This window comes from Protopterus annectens, chromosome 10.part0, assembly GCF_019279795.1.
Source record: "Protopterus annectens isolate FY-2018-M chromosome 10.part0, PAN1.0, whole genome shotgun sequence".
Classification (NCBI taxonomy): Eukaryota; Metazoa; Chordata; order Ceratodontiformes; family Protopteridae; genus Protopterus; species Protopterus annectens.
In genome coordinates this window covers 1,641,617,220-1,641,641,137 of record NC_056744.1, presented here as the reverse complement: position 1 = coordinate 1,641,641,137, position 23,918 = coordinate 1,641,617,220, and positions in this window count along the sequence as shown.

The following is a 23,918-nucleotide window of genomic DNA, read 5'->3' as shown; positions in this document are numbered from 1 at the left end:
TGAACTGTACGGTTCGATATTACAACATTCTAACTCCTTTGAGTTCGACGTTGTAATATAGACCCTGATTAATGATGTTTGTTGTTTCCTCTTTTTAAAAATGGTGCAGAATTTTCTCTCTCTCTCTCTCTCTCTCTCAATGGTACTCCCATTCACCCAGCCATAACCCCCTTTTTTCCCATTTTTGCACATGGGATTGGGGTGTCACATCAACAGTGACCATCAACTAGAGACAGTGTTCACCCCCCTAGGTGGTATTTGTTTAGTTGATAGTCATTGCTTCCTAAGGTAAAAATGGATGCAGTGTAGCTGTTATGGGGGGGATAAGATTTTGTGTTTTTTAGGTCTTGTTCTGGTATTGCTGCTGTGCTTAATGTCCACAATCTTAAGTTTCTGGATGCTGGAGTAATAATTCCCAGGAGACAGGTAGTGCTTGATCTTTATTTATAGTCAACATTTTTTGTCTTATTGCCCTATATGCCCTAATATATTATTCTAAGAGTGCTACAGTTTTTGAAAACTTACAGACTTTTTTGTTGCTTAACATTGACATCGTCCTTGCTGGTCTCTTTAATTGTCACTTTAGATGATTGGGAATGAAACTGTTACAAGATGTTGAGTTATGTAGAGACTGGATGCATCAAAGTGCTTTAAGTATGAGGAAAGGCCAGATACTTATATTAAGGGAAACTTGCAGACTAAAATTGACTTGTTCTTTTACTTTCTGACTCATTGATAGAATATGATAATGGGTATTATGTTTTAGGTTTTACAGATCATTTTTTTTAAGTCCATTCTACTGTGATTTGAGTAGGGAAAGGAATTTCTGACAGCACATTGGGCTTGAGAAACCCTTTGGTGGAAAGACATTGAGTATGTTGTCGAAGCACTGCTCTATGAGAGATTTTTACAATTATTGGACTGCATTGTGGATTAACTTACATCTAAGTGTCGTTGTCCGGTCAGGATAAAACAGATGAGCATTTGTGGGTTCTGTTCAAACAGCTTTATTATGTATAAACAGATCAGGATTGAGGCTTAATAACGTTAACTTAGATAAACCTGTAAACAAACTACCTATCACACTCTTACACACTGATTGTCTGGCTGCACTCTCAAAATGGCACCGAAGGTAGCACATGCTTGCTATTTATTTGTACCTGCTGTCCTTGAAATGCTTCTTAAAGGTACAATACACACACACACACACACACACACACACACACACACACACACACACACACACACACACACACTATTCTACATCCTCCCTCTTCGAGGAATGGGTCGTGCATTATTGAGAACATTAATTGACATGCAATTGATACAAATAATTCTTTGACATGCAATTATACAGAACTAAATACATATAAACAATTATGTCCAGGTTGCTGTGTATCTCACACTATGTGTGGAAATATGACCAAATCGTGTGACAGAAATTGGAATTAGGTCTAGCAACTGGGACTGTCTCTCCTGAATGTTCAACTTTTGGGACATCGGGAACGGAAGTAAAAGTTATGACACGTTCTGCAAGAGGAACATTGTCTGGATTGCTCTGAGACCTAGAGTCTGTATCACAGGAACAATGTTGCAATATCAATTCTGATACAGGAAGAAGATGTCTGCAATTTCTCCTGCACTCCACACCCTCAGATTCTACGAAGGAGGATCTCAGCTCAGCACATATACCTGTTACTTGACCAATCTTGTTGAAACCTTTTGCCGTTTGTATCCTCACTGTCCCTCCTTCTTTCAATAGACAAAGAAATCTGCTGGATTTATCATAGCTGGACTTCTGGAAAGAATGCTTTCTGTATAGTTGGGTTCTGATTTTTCTCTTGTTCTTTGCTTTAGGCCTCAACAAACTGGAATTGATAGGCAATGTTCTGGTTTGCCTAGATAGAAATCTCTGAGCAGACAAGCCAAGTGTATCGTCACGGGGTATGTTTCTGAGATTGAGTAAATTCAACAAGACATCGGTATTATCATGCTTTGACTTCTCTAGTAATTGCTTTGCACTTTGTACTGCATGTTTAGTTAGTCCATTTGACTGTGGGTATTCTGGACCACTAGTAACATGTACAAAGTCACATTCTTTGGCAAATTTCTGAAACAACTGACTGGTAAATTGGGTACCATTGTCAGAAATAACTTTGTGTGGACAACCATGGACTGAGAAATGACATTTCAACTTGGTGATAACAGCAATGGACGTTAGATTAGGTAGTAAATCAATATTGAACCAGTTTGAATGAGTCTAGCAACACTACGTAATGCTGATAGTTCCACTCGAACATAACAGTGGCTACTGTTGAACACGGTAGTTCAGGAACTTGACTTAGCCAAAGTGGTTCTTTTTGCAAATGCGGTTTAGTACTATTGCATACTAAACAAGAAGAAAGTACTTTAACAATGTCTTTTGCTAGAGATGGCCAAAATACTAGTCCTCTCGCCCTTATTTTGGTAGATTCAGAACCTGGGAGACCACGATTAAAAAGTTGGATGTATTCACGTTGTAAGAAAGCAGGAACAACAATTGTAGGACCTTTGAAAATAATGCCATCTTCTGTCAACATCTCATCTCTGTAAGGAAAATAAGTTTGCACTTCAGGCGGTACAAGAGATTGCTTTGATGGCCATCCAACATTAATGTAGTGGTTGAGCTTTTACAAAACTGGATCAGTCTTTGTATGATCTCTCAGCTCATCAAGTCTTGTGGTAGAAAAATTACGCACTTCTATGACATCAAAGTCAAAATTCTCTGCATGAAGCTGTCCCGTTGTATTTCTGAGCGATCTGGATATGGTATCAGCCAGATAAAGAAGTTTGCCTTTAGTGTAGACCATTTTGAAGTTGTACTTTAGCATTTGAGCATCATTTTTTGTAATCTTGCTGGAGCTGAATGCATAGGCTTCTTTCAAATAGTGACTAGAGGTTGGTGATGTGTTTCAATCTGAATAGCTTGACCATAGATATAATCATGAAACTTTGAACATGCAAATTCTGTTGCCAAAAGTTCTTTCTTAATGTGAGCATATTGTATTTCAGTTTGGGTAAGAGATCTAGATGCATACTGATCTGCCTTCGTGAAGAATAACTTCTCCAAGACCAAGTTTTGCAGCATCACAATAAAGATTTACTGGTTTATTGACATCATAGTATCTTACTGTAGGTGGGGTGGCAATTTTTTGCTTTAGGTGTTCAAATGCTCTCTGGTGCTGTTCCAATCAAGACTATGTAACACTTTTGCACGATAGCTCTCTCAAAGGTGCTGTCACCTCACTGAAGTCTGGAATAAACTTGCCTAGATAGTTGACCATACCAAGAAAACGTTGTAGAGCTTGAACATTATCTGGTGCTGGCATCCCGAGAATGGCTGCTTGCTTGGATGGGTCTGGTTGCAAGCCAGTGCTAGTAAATAAATTACCTATGTATGTAACTTCTGGTAATCTGAATTTATACTTCAGAGGATTAAGCTTTAAGTTCACTTCATGTGCTCTGCCTAGAACTTTCTTAAGGTTTCTGTCATGCTCTGCTTCACCCTTGCCTCTGACCAGTAAATCATCTACTATTATGGCACAAAGATAACTTGAAAAAAATTTGCTCCATTGCACATTGAAAGACTTCACTTGCAGAATTTATTCCAAATGGCATCCTGAGGAATCTATATCTTCCAAATGGGGTACTGAATGTAGTCAGTAGTGAAGATTTGTGATCAAGCATCACTTGCCAAAATTAACTTTTTGCATCCAAGACAGAAAAAACAGTGGCATTCAGTATCAGGGCTGCGACTTCCTCAACTGTACACGTAGGATGATGTGGTCTCTTTAATGCTTTATTCAAATCTCTTGGGTCAATACATATTCTGATTTCATCTGAGCCTTTTTTGTGGGCTGCTATCATGAGCAACACCCATTCAGTTGGTTCTATGACTGGACAAATTGTACCTTGCTGCTCCATTTTATCCAACTGATCTTTGACTTTATCCTGCATAGCTACTGGAACTTTTCTTGCCGGCCTGACCACTGGACTGAGCTCTGGGTCTAAGTTCATAGAATACACAACCGGAAGTTTGCTTACCTTGTCATTGAAAACAGCAGCAGTCTGAGAAAATAGCTTCAGTAAAATTGGAACTTGGATATGCGCTTATATAATGAACTTCTTTGGTAAAGGAAAACAAATTAATTCTCAAACTGTCTCTGAGACCCAACAATGACTGCACAGGTCTTCAGACTACATAAAATAACAAGCTGTAGCAGTTCCTAGCCAAGTAACATGAAAGCACTACTGAGCCTTCGGTTCGAATTTCTTCACCTCCATAAGCAACAAGTTTCGCACAACTGGCCACATTAAGTTGCTCACCAGCTCTCACCTTAGCAAAAGTGTCTGCTGACACAACATTACACTTTGAACCAGTGTCTACTTTGAGCTCGGTGGTTTTACCATTGATCCAGACAGTACAAAACACTTCATTCTTTGCCAATAAATTTACTGCATCACCCTTTTCACCAATTACTGACACACCATCTATGTAGAAAGTAGAATTGCAGCTCTCTATATGATCAACTTGCTTTTTTTAAGGGACCTTTCTTTATAACTGTGTGAGGTCTACTTGATTTGCAAAACTTTTGAAAATGGTTCAATTTTTTACACTTGTGGCATTGCTGACCAAATACTAAGCATTTTTCTCTTTTAGACATCACTAAGGAACAAGGACAACAGACATTAAGTACAGTTATAAGTTACAAGAATGTGGCTAGTAATAGTTACTTCATTGTACTAGCATGCATCCTACGTACTTCAAACATAATATAGTGAAGGGGCAGCTGATCGTGGTAGAGAGACTCACGAGTGATGCTAGCAAAATAGATAGATTTGTGGGAGAATTACACGATAGGTTCAAGCACAGGGGATATTCCAGAAAGATAGCAATTTATTAGGATTGGAAGGTGTAAGAAAAGAGACTAGGGAAGGAGAAGAAAGGGCAAAGCAGGACAAGAATTGGCAAGCGGCCATGCCCTTAATCTTCACAGTGGACAGTGAAGCTATAAAAGGAATTAGTAATAATAACTGGAGGATTTTAGTAGCAAATAATGAATTAAGGCTGCAGTGGGAGAAAAACCCCATATACATTAACAAAAGGGCTAGGAATTTTAAAGAGATTCTTTAAAACAAACATGCACCCAGTAATAGTAGAGTTAAGGGTATGTATAAGTGTTTAGACTGCAAAGAGTGCAGATTTATAGCAGTGGGCCCTTACGTAGAAGTAAGTACCTATGAAAAAAACATTAGAGTGCCAGGTAGGTTTACATGCAGTTCAGAATTTGTGGTATACTTGGCAAAGTGCCTAGAATGTAATTCCTTCTACATAGGAAAAACCAATAGATCACTGAGAAGGAGAATTTATGAACATTATTATGAAATAAAAAAGAAATATTACAACAATGCATTGTTTAAGCATACATTAGAATGTTGCAAGTGTTCAAAGTTTTTGTTTTCAGTAGCAGGCTATGTTTCTCCTGATTTTAATGGGGACAAAGAAGGAGAGCTTGAATATAAAGAGCTTAAATGGCAGATTCTGCTCAATGCTTATAACAAACCTGGTCTTAATAGTGGGGTGAATTATAAAGTTGTTTTACACAGAAAAGCAAAGTATAATAAATGTAAGTAGAATTGCAGTTTTTATAAATGTCTTATAGTAGTGTTTTTAGTTTATGATATTTATGTTATTTGTATAAAACATACTAATTGGTTAATTGAATACTAATTTTTTGTTACTGAAGGGTATTTAAGTGTTTGCCATTGGGATTATGGGTGTTTCTGATGAAGGCTATTTTCATAGCCGAAAGCGCTTAAAGCCTGTATTTTTGTCAATAAAGGAAGTTTTCTTTGGGATTCACCAATTGGCATGTTTATTTTATTGCAACACCTTGCAAGTGCTTTTTTGTATATTTAACTTTGAACCTTCACTTGTACAGAGGCATATTTTCAGTTTGTCTTTCATTAACTTCCTTACGTTACTGTTGAGCAATTTCAGGCCTTGGGATAGGAAATTACTGTAACTGAACAGGATAGACAATTACACTTGGTAAATGTTGATCATTTATGTGGCATAGATGGGTGTGGTATGGTAAATGCCTTTTATATAGGTATGGATCTTGGTCAAAAGCAGTTATTTTTGTGTGTCCTAATTGAATAGCTTGAGGTTGGTATTACAATGAAAGAGGGGTGCAATCTGTTGTAAGATCAGTTTTTAAGAAGATGAGAATACTAAGAATACTGGTATTCAAAATGGGTGTCTCACTGCTATATGCAATTCTAACTTCAAAATCTTTGTTAAGATTTTCCATTTGAACTTGCATGTTTGTCTTTCTGTGCTAAGTGAGGGGGATTATAGCCTTCTAGGACAACAGGTTCAGAAGATGTTAGTTCTCGTGAAAGAGGTTGTTCGTCATTAACAAGGGGTGCAGTGCTTAAGCTGGTGTCCTTTAATACACATAAAGCTTTTGACAGGTTTCTTCACTCACATATTTGGGATAATTTGCAGGAGTATGGGTCTTAGTACTGTTTTGTATGATGTACCAAGTCAGTATGTACTTTCTCATGGCTTTGTGTTGTGATCAATGTTTGTTTTTCAGGTAAGATCAGGATGGGGAGGGATGTCAGACAAGACTGCCACCCCGAGTGGTTAGATTTTTTTGTTTAGCTATGAACGTGGTGAAGTTAAAGTGAGAGACAGCGTTCGGACACAGTCACGGGTACCCAGTTCCTTTTCTCCTTTTTTGATTTATGCAAATTATACTTTTTTAACAGTTAGAGATAGCTTCCAGCATGGGGGAGCTACTTCATGTTGGAGACTTGCATTTAAGTCATGTGGGGCTTTTTCTTAATAAAGATAAGTGTAAAGGCTTAGGGTGAACTGAGGTAACAGGAAACCTATCTTTTACTGACCAGGCATTTAAAATCCTTGGCTTTGTTTTTGGACAGAGCTCAAGTGATTTTGAACAGTGATCAGAACTGCAGCAATGAGTGCAAAATGTAGTTGTACTTTGGAAGACATTCATGTTTTCTGTCTTTAATTATTTTTCTGACTCAGCAGGAAAGGCACGTGGTCATTTTTTTCCCTTTTTGGGGGTTCATGTTTGAACCCTGTAAAATGAGTTGTTATTCATAGTGACATTCACAAAGATGTTTTATGGTTAGTTCATCCTGGTGTTTCTCTCCTTTCTCTATTTTTTTTTCTATTTACTATGTGCCATTCATAACAGGCATACGAAGAGAAGAAAAACACAACAACCACCAAAAGTCGGTCCCAAATAAGACAAACTATGAGAAGAGCAAAGTGGAGACCAACTAACACGACCAAAAGCATAAATTCAAAAGGGTTTAATAACTAAAAATTACACTGGTGTAAAACAATAAAACAGGATAAAATGGGATAAGCGCTTTTGCATTGCTACGTAGTGCTTCTTCAGATCCATACATTAAGAAAAACACTTTGTCATTTAAACTGTAACACTACCAATTGCAAACTGCCAAATAGTCCACACTTTCATTAGGCACCAAATGAGTGGCTTGAGTATTCATCCAATGAGAAAAGTTAAAATATAACAGTCCTTGCGCTTATTCCTATAAAACAGATGCATATACAAAAAGCATAGACATAATTAACTCATAGCCAATAGCTTCAGCATAAAGGAACAACGACCCAGACATACAATGGACCTGACGAATGGATAATCACATGTTTCAGCCAATAATGATAGCCTATCAAGTCCTCACCTACAATTACTACAGCTTGGATTGGAGGTCAAGCGTAAACATATCCAACCACGAAGCATTTAGTCATAAGGGCTTATCTGGTTGCAACATGGCAATCCAATTATTTTTGGTCAATTCTGTCTTGCATCTGTACCAGTTGCAGAATACCAAATGGTCCACTCCTTTTTTAGGCATAGAACAAGTAGCTCAAATGCACATGTGTAAATTAGATTAAGAATGTAAAAATACAATGGTCTGTGTGCTTATTCCATTCGCTAGAACACATATATTCTTCAAGACACTTATTGAAGTGAGACACTCATACTTAAGGCATGGAAACTTCAACCAGAAACTAGACAGAGATAAGAATACAAGATGGAAAATGAAATTAATCTTTCACTTTCTAAATGACCTATTATTCTTCACCGCTGGTTTAAGCATAATCTAGAGTCCAGTTACACACAGGAGAGATGCAATATATTTACGCTCGACCTCCAATCTGAGCTGTATTAATTGTAGGCGATGACTTGATGGGTTATCATTACTGGCTGAAATGTGATTATCCATTGGTCAGATAGGTTGTATGTCTGGAGGCATTGTTCCTATGTGCTGAAGCTGTTGGCTATGAGTTAATTATGTCTATGCTTTTGTTTTATAGGAATAAGCACAAGAACTGTTGTATTTTAACTTTTCTCATTGGATGAACACTTGAGTCACTCATTTGGTGCCAAATGAAGGTGTGGACTATTTGGCAGTTTGCAATTGGTAGTGTTACAGTTTAAATTACAAAGTGTTTTTCTTAATGTATGGATCTGAAGAAGCATTGTGTATCAAAGCAAACGTGCTTATCCCATTTAATCCTGTTTTATTGTTTTATGCCTTTAAAGCCTTTTGAATTTATGCTTTTGGTTGCATTAGTTGGTCTCCACTTTGGTTTATTTATAACAGGTGTGGTAACTTTCTCGAGCTTTACATCTACCTGCAATACCAGGAATTTTGCAGGAGATAGTGTGCTGAGAGATTGTCATTACAGAGACTTGTTGTGGAAGATAAACATTGCAACCTTAGATAAATACAGGAAACTTAAGTACAAAAGCATTATGGCAAGATTTTATTTGGAAGGTGGGTATGCTTCCTTAACTGATTGAGAGTAAGATGACAATAGACACTTGGGTCATCTTTATAATAGCATTAATGGGAAGATTTTCTTTAGTGACTTTCCTTCAATAAGCTTCTTATTAAAGGGAACATGAAATAAAAAGCTCAAGCTGAAAGGGAGTGTCGCGACTGTGATGTAGAGGAGGACACCATGCATGTTTTTTTTATATTTGATATGCTAACATACAGCTGAGATTTATGATGAGATCTACCAATGCTTCCCAATTCACAGTCTCAAATGTTGAAATTTACATTATATTTTGTATGGGAATATGATACTCCCTAGCATAGATGTGTGGAAGTTATACATAAAGTTATTATGATGAGACTTTGGTTTATATGGCTTGCTAGATGTAAAGCTGTTTTACATACTAAAAATTGGACCCCAAGTGATCTTTTTCACATCTTTGTTTTTAGTTAAGACAAAAAAGGTTGGTAGTATGAATTGTTTTTCTGCCTATCATTTGATTTAACACTGGGTTTGATTTTTTACGCTTTAGCCTCTTTTTACAGTGTTTAGCTATTACATTTTTTAGGAACCCCTACGTTTTTTGATAAGTGCCATGGGATCTTCTACATCCACCTGAACTATCACCAACTCGGGCAAATGAGACCTCGGTTTAACATCTCGTCTGAAGGACAGTACATCCCTTTTTGTTGTACTGCAGTGTTAGAAATAGATAAGTAATCTAGTCTTAGGGTGGGGGGAGTAGAATCAACTGCCTTTTGATCTTCCAGCACCAAATGCAAGTAGGGTACCTGCTGAACTGCTGACAGTGTACTTCAAGCGTTACATGAAGATCATTTTTTTGTAAGGTGTTGGGTTAGTAGGTTTTTACAGAGCTTGCAGTCCAGGGGATCATCGAGGAGCCTAGCTCAAATTTCCAGTTGCCATAAACCCTATCTGGTTAATTGATTTGCTGTAGGTAACACAATAGGCAAATGAAAGCTGAGGGAATCAAACCCTGTCCCACAAGAACTATAGCTTAGAGTATTTACCCTCTGTACCAACTTCCAGGATATTACAAACCATCTTAGAGTATAGGAGCTCTTTTCCTAGGCTGACAACTCTTTTACCACTACATTGTGGTCCACTGAATGAAAGGCTTTGACAGATCACCATTGCATTGCATTCCATTGAATGAACAGCCTCTGACAGATCACCACTACATTGCCATCCACTGAGTGAACAGCCTTTTAATTCTGTGGTAAAAAAAAATTGTTGATCTATAATCTGCTTTCATAGGATGTTGCAACATGTTGGCAGGTGCACTTTCCTGAAACCACACTGATGGCTATAATTCAGACCACTGGCTTCAATATGTGCTCTTATTTGGCTGGCAACTATTTTATCCAATTTTTTTTTCGCTAAAGCTAAGAGGACATGAATTGGAAATCAGGCTACATTAGTAAGCACAAGTCATGTTTTGAAAAGAAAATAATGTTTGGAGCTTTCCAAAGCTTCTGGGCAACTAGTTTTTTTAAAGGGGTGCCAATAAAGGTATTGCAAATCCCAAAGAATTTAGGTAAAGGACCAGGTATGTTCAGAGATAAGAATTTTTTTTTGTTTTCATAAATTTATTTTAAACAGAGACATTTCAAAGATGTGGAAGCCAATGACTTGGTGGATACATCCAGAGTTGTTCTCTCTGTGCTCTCTGGAAGACAGGAGGAGGAAGGAGAGTGTTGGTTCTTACCAAAATGAGATGCAGAGCATTGTAAAAGGATTTCTGCTACCTTTTTCGATTCTGGTTTTATTCATTTTTTAATTGTCAAATACTGGAGATACTGCATTAAATATCAGGGGTGAGACTGTGAATTTACACATAGAAATGAAGAAATATCATCGCCAGTGACACTGAAAACCAATAAGGCACTTGGTTTGAATGAAACTGTTAGTATTAACCCAACATTAAAAGTAAAACCATTAGAGAATTAGTAATTGATTGGTGTGCTTATTATGATGTCATGACATATACTGATTAGTGAATTAGTAATTGATTGGTGTGCTTATTATGATGTCATGACCTAGACTGATTAGTGAATTAGTAATTGATTGGTGTGCTCATTATTATGTCATGACCTAGACTGTATTTTTAAAAGGATATCTGATGAAGTTTTAGATTATGTCTGATAATGTACATGACAAAAGTACTCACTTTTTTAAATAAGAACTGTTTTGATTGTTTCGTTATTTTGCTTTATTGTATTCTTTTAACAGTTTTCATTTACTGTGAGCTTTTATACTTAAATTTTGGGGTTACGTAAGTAGGAAAATTAGTCCTATTAGAGGTACAACTCTGAGACTGTTTGGATTTTCATCGGGGTAATTTATCTGTCTCCAGGACCCACCTTGGGATGGTGAACATGAAATGTGCATTTGTGGAGCTGACAAATACTTTTTACACTGATTTCTTATCAGACAGTACTGATCACGTTCTTTTAGACTGTAGCAGCTGACTTTATGAAAGTCAAAAACTTTTTTAAATTCATTGGTAATTTAGGGTGACAATGTACCATTACCTCATTTCCTTCTGAGTGGATAGTATTTGTCTTGCAGTGGTAGAAATGTGTTCAGGCAAGACTTTAATGCCATATTATTGACAGTTTATAAAGTAAACTAGACCTGTCAATTGCTACTACGTCATACCTCAGCTATGATTCCATTGCTCGGAGAAAGGCTCTGTAAGAGAGATAGTTTGCCTTGTAACTGTTACCTTTTAGCAGAGTGAATGGAAGTAATTATGCAGTGGTCACTAAATAAAGGGCAGTCAGCCATGGGCAATTGACATGTAGCAGGGTAGTTTTTTTACAGAACTCAACAAAAGTAGAGTAATTTCCATACCTGATTTAGGTCTAGAATGTTCTGAGTCTACGTAGATGACGTGATACTGAGATATGAGTTAAGTATGATAGGAAAGTACTTTTGGCTTCCAAGTTCAGATTGAAGGCTTCTATTAAATTTAAATCTTTGCAAAGCAGGAAAGTGAGCGGAGTCATGCGGGAGGTGGGGTGGGGTGCTATAAACAACTCCTCTTGTAAGCTTGAGTAAATGGGCAATACGGCATTCACAAATAAGACACCATACCTAATGATCTGATAAGTTTGGCGAGGATGACACAACACGCTATGAATATTTGTTAACCAGTAATATACATTCTTTATAATTTCTATGGCCATTAGCTTTGATAGAGATTGTAACACTGTTGTATGGATTATGGGAAGCTATAATTAACCCTGAGATACAATTGTGTGAGTCTGTCATCATCTGAGTTAAGGAGTCCTAACCACAGTTCAAAGTGAGAGTAATTATTTCTTATTCTACCGATATTTACATTTAAGATTTTGCCACCCTTTTTGGTTATAATGTTGTTAACGTTACTGTTGTTACACTGATCAGCATGACAGCTAGCCTCTGGGAGTACAATAATTGGACAGATGGATGGAATGTCGATAGTAAGGAAGGTCATAGGGAGAGACAAGTCTAGATTAGTGCAAGCAATGTAGTTATACAAGCTTGATCTACTTTTTTTCCTTTCTTGCAGAATGGCGTAATAGGTTCTTCTCATGTTCAGCATTTTTCTGTAGACTGACCACAGAAATGGTCTAGAAGCAAAAATAAAAGTAAAAAAAAATGCATAATGGTTGCCAAAAAAAATTACTAGGAAATGGATATCAAAGTCTAATCCAGTGTGGTGGTGCAGCGGTTAGAGTTGCCGCCTCACAGCAAGAGGTTCTCCCATTCGATTCTCGGTTGGAGCGCCTTCTGGGTGGAGTCTGCATGTCCTCCCCGTGGTCGAATAACGTTAAAGACATGCAGGTAGGTGCGAGCGTGAATGGGCATGCCTTTATTGAAGATTGAGTGTCGGGCTGGCAACTCGGCACTGTAAAAATCCACTGCCATTCATGAGCGGACCTGAGTTCCACTGTGGCGACCCCTAACCGGGAAAAGACAAAAGTCTTAGTAACAGAGATAAAACAACTGGAACTAGGATCTTTAGAAAAGAAATGGGAGCAAATTACATAGAAAAAAATGGGAATTGTAGGAACAATACATGCAGAGGAGGAATGAGGTTTAAAAGAAGGCAGGATTTGAATAAGCTATGTAATGTTTCACTGACAATGACTGGATAATAAGTGATGTATAAAGTTTGCAACTAAAATTATTTATTTTTATTTTTATTTATTTTACATTTGTTGACCGGGCTAGTCTAGCTGGATATATGTCCATTTTCAGTAGAGGCCCGGGGAGAAAAGCTCCACACACAACATACACAAGACAGTTTGACAAATTGTTAATAAAGACTTACACATACAAATATACATTTAAATCAACTATGTAGTAAAACCAGCATACATTTAAGGAACTCAAAAATTTAAATTCATACACAATGTACTGTAGATTTCAAGGCAAGTTTACCTAAAACAAATGGTTATGCAGTAAGGCAACAGCCAAGAAGATGACAGTAAAAGCTAGAAGGGAAGTGGAAGGAGTATGAAGGAAAGAGACGATAGGGCACAAGGCCAGAATCATAAGGAAGAGAGGAGAAGAAAAAAGACAGTCAAGACGAGGTGGGAGAGATAGTAGATGTAGGTCAGAGCATAAGAGGACAGGGGGAAGGGAAGCAGGGTAGATGTTTGGTTTCAGGCAGAAGGAAGGGTAAAAGGTAAGGAGAGAGTAAGGAGAGGGAAGTTAGCCTGGAGTACTACAAGAACAGAGCCAGTGATTTTGGTAATGTAGTTTGATTTGTTGTTTGAAGAGAGGTAGGGATGAGATTAGTGTTAACTCTGTAGGCAGCAAATTCCATACTCTGCCTACAGTATTGGTGAAAAGAGAGTCACCAGCTATGTTGTGGGCCTTTATGGGTTTGGTCATAAGTTTACAGGAGGAACGAAGAGAGGTGAGATTGTTATAATGGAGTAGTAGTTGTGAAAGTATAGGGTGTTACTAGGTTGGTACAGTAGTTTGTGGGCAATTGTAAGTTGTGAAATATTAAGATAGTTTTGTAGTTCCAGCCAGCCTAACTGTTTCAAATTGAGGCAGTGATGTGTTCTAAAAGGGTTACTAGTGGCGAAGCGGGCAATGTTATTATAGCAAGTTGCTAGTTTGTTTAGGTTAGTTTTTTAAGGTTGGTGAAGATAGGAGAGGCATAGAAGAGAGTTGATATAAGATGGGTGTGAGCAATAGTAGCTCTAGTTGATTGGGTAAGAAAAGGTTTTATACGGTATAGTGATCCAATTTTTGTTAACAGTTTTGATAGTGTTGTTGATGTGTTGGTCAAAAGAGATTGTTATCAATGGTAATACCAAGTAGTTTTGTTGTAGAGTCAGGAGAGATGATAGTTTTGTTGTTTGAGTAGATAGAGAAGTTAAGTGGAGATGCAGTGGTGGGGGTGAAGAGGAGAAGTTTGTTTTTGGCATTGAGAAGTAGATACCGTCCTAGTAAACCATGTTTCTACAGTGTTGAATGTATTTTGAGTTAGAGTGGTTAGATCAGAGGAGGTGGATGCTGAACAAATGATAGTAGAGTCGTCTGCATATTGAATGCAGGTAGCTTGAGGAATTACAGAGTGGAGATCATTAATATAGAGGGAGAACAGGAGAGGGCCAAGGATAGAGCCTTGAGGGACACCAATTGCAATGGGAAGTAAGGAGGAGATATGGTTTTCCCAAAGAACGGCTTTTTGTCTGTTACTGAGGTATGATGTAAACCAGTTAATGGCAAGGCTGTCAAATGAGAGGGAGTTGAGAATGCTAACTAGAGAAGAGTGGTTGACCATGTCAAAAGCTTTAGAGAGGTCAATGAATAGGGCAGAAGAGAGTAGGTTCTTGTTGCGATTGCTGTTAATGGTATCTGCAAAGGAAAGGAGGGCAGTGGTAGTACTATGGTGGGGTCTAAAGCCATGCTGACAGTGAGCTAAAATATTGTGAGTAGAGAGGTACTGTACCAGTTGCTGATGTATACATTTCTCCATAATTTTTGCTAATGGAGAGAGAAGAGCAATGGGTCTAAAGTTTGAATAATCAATAGAGTTACCACCTTTATGTAGTGGGATAATATGAGAAATTTTCCAGATATGAGGGATGGTTCCTTCTTGGATGGTTCTATTTATGAGTAAAGAAATTGGGTAAGCAATTTCTTTGGCTGCTTTCTGTAAGAATAGGGAGGGAGCTTGTCAGCAGAGGGAGTACATGGTTTGAGTTTGAGAAGTAGTTTGAAGATGGTAGAAGTAGAGATGGGTTGTAAAGAGAAGCTACAGTTAGAGTTTAAGTGATTGTTAGGAGGATAAAAGTTATTAGTGTTTAATTGTCTAGCGAGAGATTGAATAGTATCAGAGAAGAATGAGTTAAACGTATTTGCAGTTTGAAGAGGGGTGTCAGGGTTGGCATTTAGTGGGGAGGGAGTTTTGGCAGTACCAGGAGTAAGGAGTCTATTAATAGAAGACCAGAATTGTTTTGGTTTATTTAGGTTAGTTTCTTGTAGGTTGCAGTAGAACTTTCTTTTATCTGTGAGGATGGCTTTTTTGGTAAGATTTCTAAGTTGGCGAAAGTGATGAAAATCAGAGCTGATAAAATAAAAAATAAAATAATGTTTCACTGACAATGACTGGATAATAAGTGATGTATAAAGTTTGCAACTAAAATTATGCCAACATGATTTGTTTTCATTTGTATAAATGTATGATTACGTATGTCATACATGCTAATTTAATAAGTATGTTTCTTGATTAAAAAAAAAAAAAAAAAAAAAAGAACATTAGGTTACAGGACATTCTGTTCTATGAGTAATTATCAGTTACTTATCACAGCAAGAATGCATTCACAGCATGTTGAATTTCCCAAGACTGCTCTCTTGTTACAAAATATCTCATGTTTGTCCCTTTCCTTTAGTACTAAAATATTAGGCAAGATTATATGAAAACTATGCTAACATCATGATCTGCAATAATAAGGGATGATGTTATAGGCATAGCAGGTGATGTCCCTCTAATAGGGCTCAGCAGCAGGGCAGGATCATGGCCAAATGAGACCCTGGGCAGGGTAATGGATCGGGTCCCGCATTCCTTGTCTGACTTTCTCAAACTACCATAAAACACTGTTCAAATCTGTCAGTACACACACTATTTTCTTTACTTTTAAAACAATCAGAAATTTGGATTTAATTTAAAATTTTTATTTTAGCTTTTATATCAAAAATGCTGACAGCCATTTGCTGCAGAAAACAAAACAGTTTTAGGTTCATAGGTTAGTACTAGGCTAACTGCCCTTGCAAGCCATTTTAAGCCTAGCCAATTATCCCTTGTAAGACTCAAACCATGTACCTTGTGTTTGTAAGGCAAACACCTTAACCATTAGGCCACCCTCCCAACCCATTGCATTGAAAACATATGTAGTATACAGCATTAAACTTCTCTTCCCTTAAAACTCACATCTGTTCGCACATTTATTAAGAATGCATCTAGCAACCCATTAAATGATAAGAGATTTGCTGGAATTCTAGTGAAATAGTGAAACACTAATTACTGGTTATGAGAAAGGTGCAGGAATTAAAAAAAATGCAGTTATTTGTTAACATCCTGGGACAGCCCACTACATGTTAGTGTCCCTTTTCAGGGGCAGCCTAGGAGTACATACTATTGTTTGAAGAAATGACTTGGTCAGAATCACACAGGAGACAAGAGTGTAGGAATCAAACCTTGCACTTTGGGAAATACTTTGTGAACAGTTCACAGCCTTACCCATCTGCATTAAGTACTAGACATACTGTTATAGCTCAACACACTGAATTTTATCCATGTGTCTGCAGAAACAAAACAAAACAAAAAGCTACATTAAAAACCATATTCATTAAACACACAGACTTCCTGATGTCCAATTTTTTTCACAGCTAAATAATTAAACTTACTGTCAACAGTCAGCAAACCAAGGAAACCAAGTATTGCACCCAAAGAGCGTGGTTAAAATGATAATGCTCATGTTTACTACAAATGATTCATTCCTTTAGAACATAAATACTCTAAGATGGAGGATGGAGACACCAAGTATTTACATGCAAGCACACACACACACACACACACACACACGCATGCATGCACGCACGCACGCACGCACACACACACACACACACACACACACACACACACACACTCACTCACTCACGCATTGATGCACATGCGCATGCGCACACTCGCGCGCACACACACACACACACACACACACACACACACACACACACACACACACACACACACACACACACACACACACACACACACACACACACACACACACACCATCTGTTGTAACCAGCTATATGACTGTATACCTCAAATATCTGCTTGAGATCAAGTAAATGAATAAATTCATAAATAATGGTCCAGAAATGTATCTAGGCTTAATGTGTTCAGAATCATACAGTGCAACCTATTGCAAATCCCCTCCATACTCTCAATATCTTAGAGACAAAGCAAAAACAATTTTAAATATTTCTGGTATACACATAGAAAGATATCCATTCATAGCAAGTTACTAGGCATGCAGTTCAGGAGGCCATTAAGCAGCTTAGCCCAGATTCCCAATTGCCCTCTTTAGTTAAAGGACTTGCTCAAGGTCACCCAGTAGGCAAATGAAAATAAAACAATTCAAATCCTGTACCCTTAGATCAGGAAACCGCCCATTAACAAGTCAGAGCTTTAGTCCTCTGCAGTAACTGTGATGCCCCACCACTGTCAACCAGTAATCAAGGAGCTTCAATCGTCACCACTGGCACCAGTGGGGGGCATACACTGGGAGGATGACAAGTACACACACTGTATTTCCAGATGCAACTCTCTGCATCCAGTGCAATTTCCCTTAAGAGCACAAAGAGACCACAGTCAGAATGGGGCTGGTTTCTCCCTCTTCCTCCAGATCCTCAGCAAGACTCCCCTCTGGTACACCTATAGAGTTGAGTTCTTAGCCAGGGTTCCAGGCCAGGTCCTCCAACACTCTCTCTGTCCAACCAGTGCTTCGTGTCCACCTGGGAAAGGCTGGCATGGGTTTACTAGCTATGCCTCCATCTGCGCAGACAGCTACTTTAAGGCCCTTAACAAAGGGTGTCAAGTTTTACTGTGTAATATTAATACTAATACAAATGGTAGTTTGACCAAGTGCAAGTCTACTAGGTGTGGCTCAGTGTCACCAAATAAGTATGCAAGTGCTCTCAAAACTTAAATATCTCTACACAGATCAGCCACAATGAAAGGTATAATAAATAATAAAAGGACAAGACAATACTAAATATATATTCACAGTGATATCAGAGTTTAAAACCACAGGAAATATTTAAAACAACGTTGCAGGGCAGTCTCAAATAGATAAAGAAAAATATCTAAACTAAGCTTTGCTATATTCCTGACTATATCTAAGAGACTCATATTATAATCTAAGAATTTACTAATAGAGCAAGGCAGATATGTTGAATGGATCTTCTAGTTGTTGTCAGGTCTAAGACAGAATACAGAATGCTCTGTCACACTAAAAGACTTCTCAAAATAATATCTTAAACATTATTGCTGGGATAGCTAGCAGAATGACATCATTTCTTGTCATCTGACTTCTAGCTCCCAGGCGAAAACCCCCATTGCTGGCAGCACTTAGCATCTACCTGTAAAAATACACATATAAAGGCTTTTGCTCAGATCTTTGACAGATGCTGGAAGTCATAAAACAATTGCATTCCTCCATATTTCAAGCCTAGTAATTAGTTCACCCTAAAGATAATATGGAAAGTTTCGTAGTACAGACATTGTGTCTCTTGCTGCAGTGAAAACTGAAAGATACCATCTTTTATGGCCTAGTCATAAAGTAATTTAATTTTAGTTATTTTCCTAAAATTTGATGGGCTGAAGTTAATCTCATGTATTCCAGTTTCCACTATTAAAATATATACATATCAACAGCTACAATAGTGCACGTATATTTCTATTCTGTTCCAGTAGGGCACACTGTAGATCCATTTCAAATACAAACACTTTCTAAAATAACTTTTCAACACACGTCTATACAAAGCAGTTTGATATACATGTGTCATACAGTTCTAATGCAGTTGTAACACAAGCATCTTATATAAATTAGTTTAATATTCACAAGTGACATATATTTATTTACAAAATTCCAGCTAGCTGTGCTGGCCGTACCTCCTTACATAACAGTAACTACCACATATTGAAGCTTGCTGTTAGAACAACAGGCAATGTATCAGTAAGCACTTTCTGAAGGCTACCAAGTGTGAAATCCACATGCTTTTCATTATTTAGTCACTGCAATCCACAGCAATTTGCCAGAAAGCCCTATATTTTACAAGGGATAGACAAAAATACCCCATCCAGTTCTTTGCTAAAGAATTAAAAAAAAGCCAAAATGATGGCGGGACTCAAAAAGTAAAAATAAAATTTAATAGTTTATGCATTTATTAACCAGGTAAACCAAATGGACAGTGTCCCTTTCAAGAGGCAACCCAGGAACACATACCGTCTAGTTAAGTGACCTGCTCTAAGTCACATTATAGGCATATAGAAGGGGAAGGATAGCTCAGAGCCTTAATTAGCAGACAGTTCTACTTTACAAGTTATCAGAGCAGCAAGTGTTGCATGATCTGGCATTTTCTGGATAATCGCCTGTGAAACTTTAGTATTGTAATCCTCAATGATTTGCAAGGAGGAAAAAAAAGATAAAAAAGGGCCAAGGCATGAATATGAAACAAAATCAGTGGTGATATGCAAACTTAGAAAGAGACAAGAAGAAAACTATTCTAATTCACTTAGAAAGTTAACAGAGCAACATGTCTTTCATCAACATGCATTTTCTTAATGAAATATTAAACTCTAATGACTGGCAGTATTGACTGACTGTAAATCCTTGGGAGCTTGTATGAAAATGGAGAAGTTAATAAAGGTTTGGCAGTTGGTTTAGAGGATTAAATCTGTAAGCTGTTAATGAGCTGCCTCCTGTAGTCAAGGGTGCAGGCTTTGACTCTTTCTACCTCCACTGGGCTAAAAAGAAAAAGGCAGGACATAAGCAATTCTGAAACTCTATTACCTGGCAAGAATAGGATTATGAAAACTCTAAATGCTTGTCATTGTTACTGACTGTACCCACACGGATAGACACATACTCTTTGTCAGTCCTGGCTTCCACAGTAATGAGAACACACACACGCATACACACTCAGTCACTCACTCACTCATGGTAACAAATAAAAAAAGCTCAAACCTCAGCACTGGCTAAATGACAGAGAGACTTCTTGGAAACAGAGAGAGAGAGAGAGAGAGAGAGAGAGAGATTAAATGGGGTTGGGAGATGTTGGATGTGGGGGCAGGGACATTGGGAGGCATACTGACTGTACGCATTTCAGTACAGTTTATCTGGAGTGGGGGGTAAAATATGGCTGGCCTTAGGACCCATGATTGTGTAGTCAGCAGCCTGTTAGCTACAAACTAATGGCTGCTGATTGGTCCAGACTCCCGCTTTAGTTGTGAGAGAGAGAGCGTGGAGTAGACAGCAAATATTAATATAGAGAGTACATTTCCAAGTCCAGATCCACTTGACCTGCTTGCTTCGGCTTATCTGAATCATTTGTATCATGTAAGTTATTATACGTTTTTAGTTATTTATATCACAGATGCAGTATACAATGAAGTGAACTAGTGGTAGATGCCTGGTCAATTTTGCTGATTTTGCAACTTCGCAAGAGCATTTTTTTTTTTGATTTCCAAGTGCTTGCGAGCCACATCCACATGCATGTACATTGCTGCTTTTATTATTTTCCAATCCTTGGCAAACAGCTTTTCTTTTACACATTTAGGTGCATAATATTTGAGTGTGACGAGAAGACTAGCCACTAAGGCACACACTGGTCAACTGCCCAGTATCCGCTAATAATTAAGTACTGTTTGTTTACCAGTCCAATCTAATTTAACCGAGCAGTGATAGGATAGTTCTAATCAATTTAGGTTTTTAGTGATAGTAGTGGTGGGTGCTCAAAGGGGAATTTGCTACAAAATTATCAATTAGTTATAGCATTGTTCAAGTTTTCATTTTTGTGATATCTGAAGGTTAGTAAGGATGGGAGTGCCTAGTTTAGAGATAAAATTGTTTTGGCTGGTTGGTTGGTCTATTGAGGTTAGTTGATTGCATGGTTGGTTGAATAATTTAGATATGTTTTATTCATATCGTGAGTGGCGTGTGGCGCATTGAAAATCTGACTAGAATACTAGTAGTAGTTAGTAAAACCTGCCAAAGAACGAACGCGCGCACGCACAAAACTTTATGGCATGTCAGGTGTCGGTGTGCTTAAAAGTAGTCACCGACTGAGTGTCATATCTCAAAAACAAAAAGGCTCAGCGCATTTCTGAATTTATGCTTGTGTGTGTTTCTATGCAAATTATGACTGCCAAACTCAAGGCAAACAAATACATGATACACAGATTTTCTCTACTTCTCAGCAGAAACATTTATAGTTCATCCTAGTCCTGCGACATGTGCTGATATTAACAGTTTATCACTGTATGGCACGAGTTTTGTAAATCCTACAACACACTTGTTTTCAGGTACCATTACACTTTAAGTGACTTTTATTTATGTGAACACTATACCTACCTAATACAAATTCAGAGTGAAAAATAGTGTACTCTGTATTTCTAACACTAGCTTTTAGATGGCGCAAGGCATCCAGGAGGGCGGGAAGGATGAAAGGCCTACCACGAAATGGGAATAACTAGCTCTTAGATAATGCAAGGCATCACAGCACCAGTACTGGAAAAAGGCGGCATGCAGAGCCAGAGCTGAGTTGAAAAGTCTTAAAAATGTACATGTTTTAATTTCCGTTAAGAGAACTATGCCTCAAGATCCGACACTGACAAACAAAAGTGCATGGGACATAGTTTCATACACACACCCATGTATATGCATGCATGTAAATAGAGATGGACGCAAAGACAGAGTTCACTAATGGTCTTTTTTAAAGCCATAATTAAATTATGACTTATTCAAAAACATATGTCGATCTGCAGTGCACATTCTGAGAGTGCAAGTCCTGAGCAAACGATAAAGGGCTATACCCCCAACTCCACCTTACTCCCTTCAGCTCACTCGATGACACCCTCACCTTACTCCCTTCAGTTCAATCAATGAACCCAAACAGTGAAATTATGTACATGTGGTGCGTGTATTGTGGAAAATAATTGCCAGTTATTTTAGGCTTAATGTGAATACATACTAAACTAAGTGATATTCTGTCTGAAGTTTTTTTTTGGGGGGGGACTATTTGGCAAACATAGCTTCTGTGTAAATAGCTATAGTTCATTATTTCCTTAGCATCTGAAAGGGTAGAATATGAAAACAAATAGTGTTGGTGAGAGGATTCTTGCATTAAGTGTTGTGTGCAGGATTATTAAGCATCTGAACCAGCCTAGACTCGGTACATCGGGCTTCACATATATGTACAGTTGTCATGAAATATCAATCAATCATTATTTTTGTATATAAGGGTCCCTAATAGCAAATGTTACAGTTGCCACCCTCTTAAAAGGTGAAGTTGTTGAAGGGACGAGGGAGAGTGCTTTTCTTGCATAAAACAAGGATTGCTTTAAATTCTGAATGTGTGTAGTTTCAAAAGCTAAGTGGAAAGACCGCCTATTTTTTGCAATGCACAGCTTGAATAGACATTGCTGAACATTGCCTTTGGATGAGGTACAGGAGTGGAGAATGTTATTGTGCTACTTGAAATTCCCAAGACTCAGGAAACAGGACAATTTAGTGCACGTTGAATATATTCCCAGTATGAATCTCAAATAATCATGAGTAAACCATATATAAAAAGCGACAGGGAGAAAGACAATGACAGTAAGACAGAGTGAGTTTGCATGCAGTCGCGTTTTAGTTGTAAACAACTTAAAAGTCAGATATCAAAAGAATGTTAGCATATATATATATATTGTCATCCCCTTTGGTTAAAACTCTGTACCCATGAACTACCACATAGCTGGTAGTCTACTTAATGCCGAAAATGTGATAAGAGACCTTGGGACACAGTTGGACAGTAGTCTCTCCTTTGATAATCACATTGCCACAGTGGTCAGGAAATCCTTCTACGTGGCTCATGTCATCACAAAAGGATTCTCATCCAGAAAAAAAAGGTCGTTGTTCCCCTCTACTCATCACTCATTAGACCCATTATAGAGTACAACGCCCCTTTTGGTATGTACCTCACAAGACATCTACAACAACTGGAAAGACCACAGAAATACCTCACAAAAAGGATTACTGGCCTCAAACAGATGCCCTAAGCAGACCGTCTTAAAAAACTACAGCTTTACTCCATCGCATATCGCCTACTCAGGGGTGATCTCTGCCTAACATACAAAGCTATGTCAAACCCAGAGCTGTTGGACATGCTTCACTTAAAGAAATCCCAATCCCTCCGAGCTACACGCTCTAGGGATCTAAACCTTGTCACCACAATAAACAGAACATGCTGGAGGGATAGATTCCTGTCCCAGAGACTTCCCATACTCTGGAACAGACTACCTATCTATGTCAAACAGAGCTCCTCATTAGCACTCTTCAAGAAAAATCTTGATGATTGGATGGGAAATGGGAAATTCACCCTGGGGATCACTTCAGTGGCTCTGCTCGACAGGGGCACAGGAAAATAATTTTCTTGGGTGGCGAAAGCCAGGGTACATTTTTTGGCTAGGCTTGTATGGGCCCTAGGGCCGATAGCCTAGTACTTACCTATGAACCTATATATATATATATATATATATATATATATATATATATATATATATATATATATATATATATATATATATATATATATATATATATATATATATATATATATATAGGTTCATAGGTGGGTACTAGGCTATTGGCCCTAGGACCTATTTAAGCCTTGGCTTGTGGGTGTGGCTTGTTGGGGGCAGCAGTCTAGGAGCTTTGAGTACAAATCT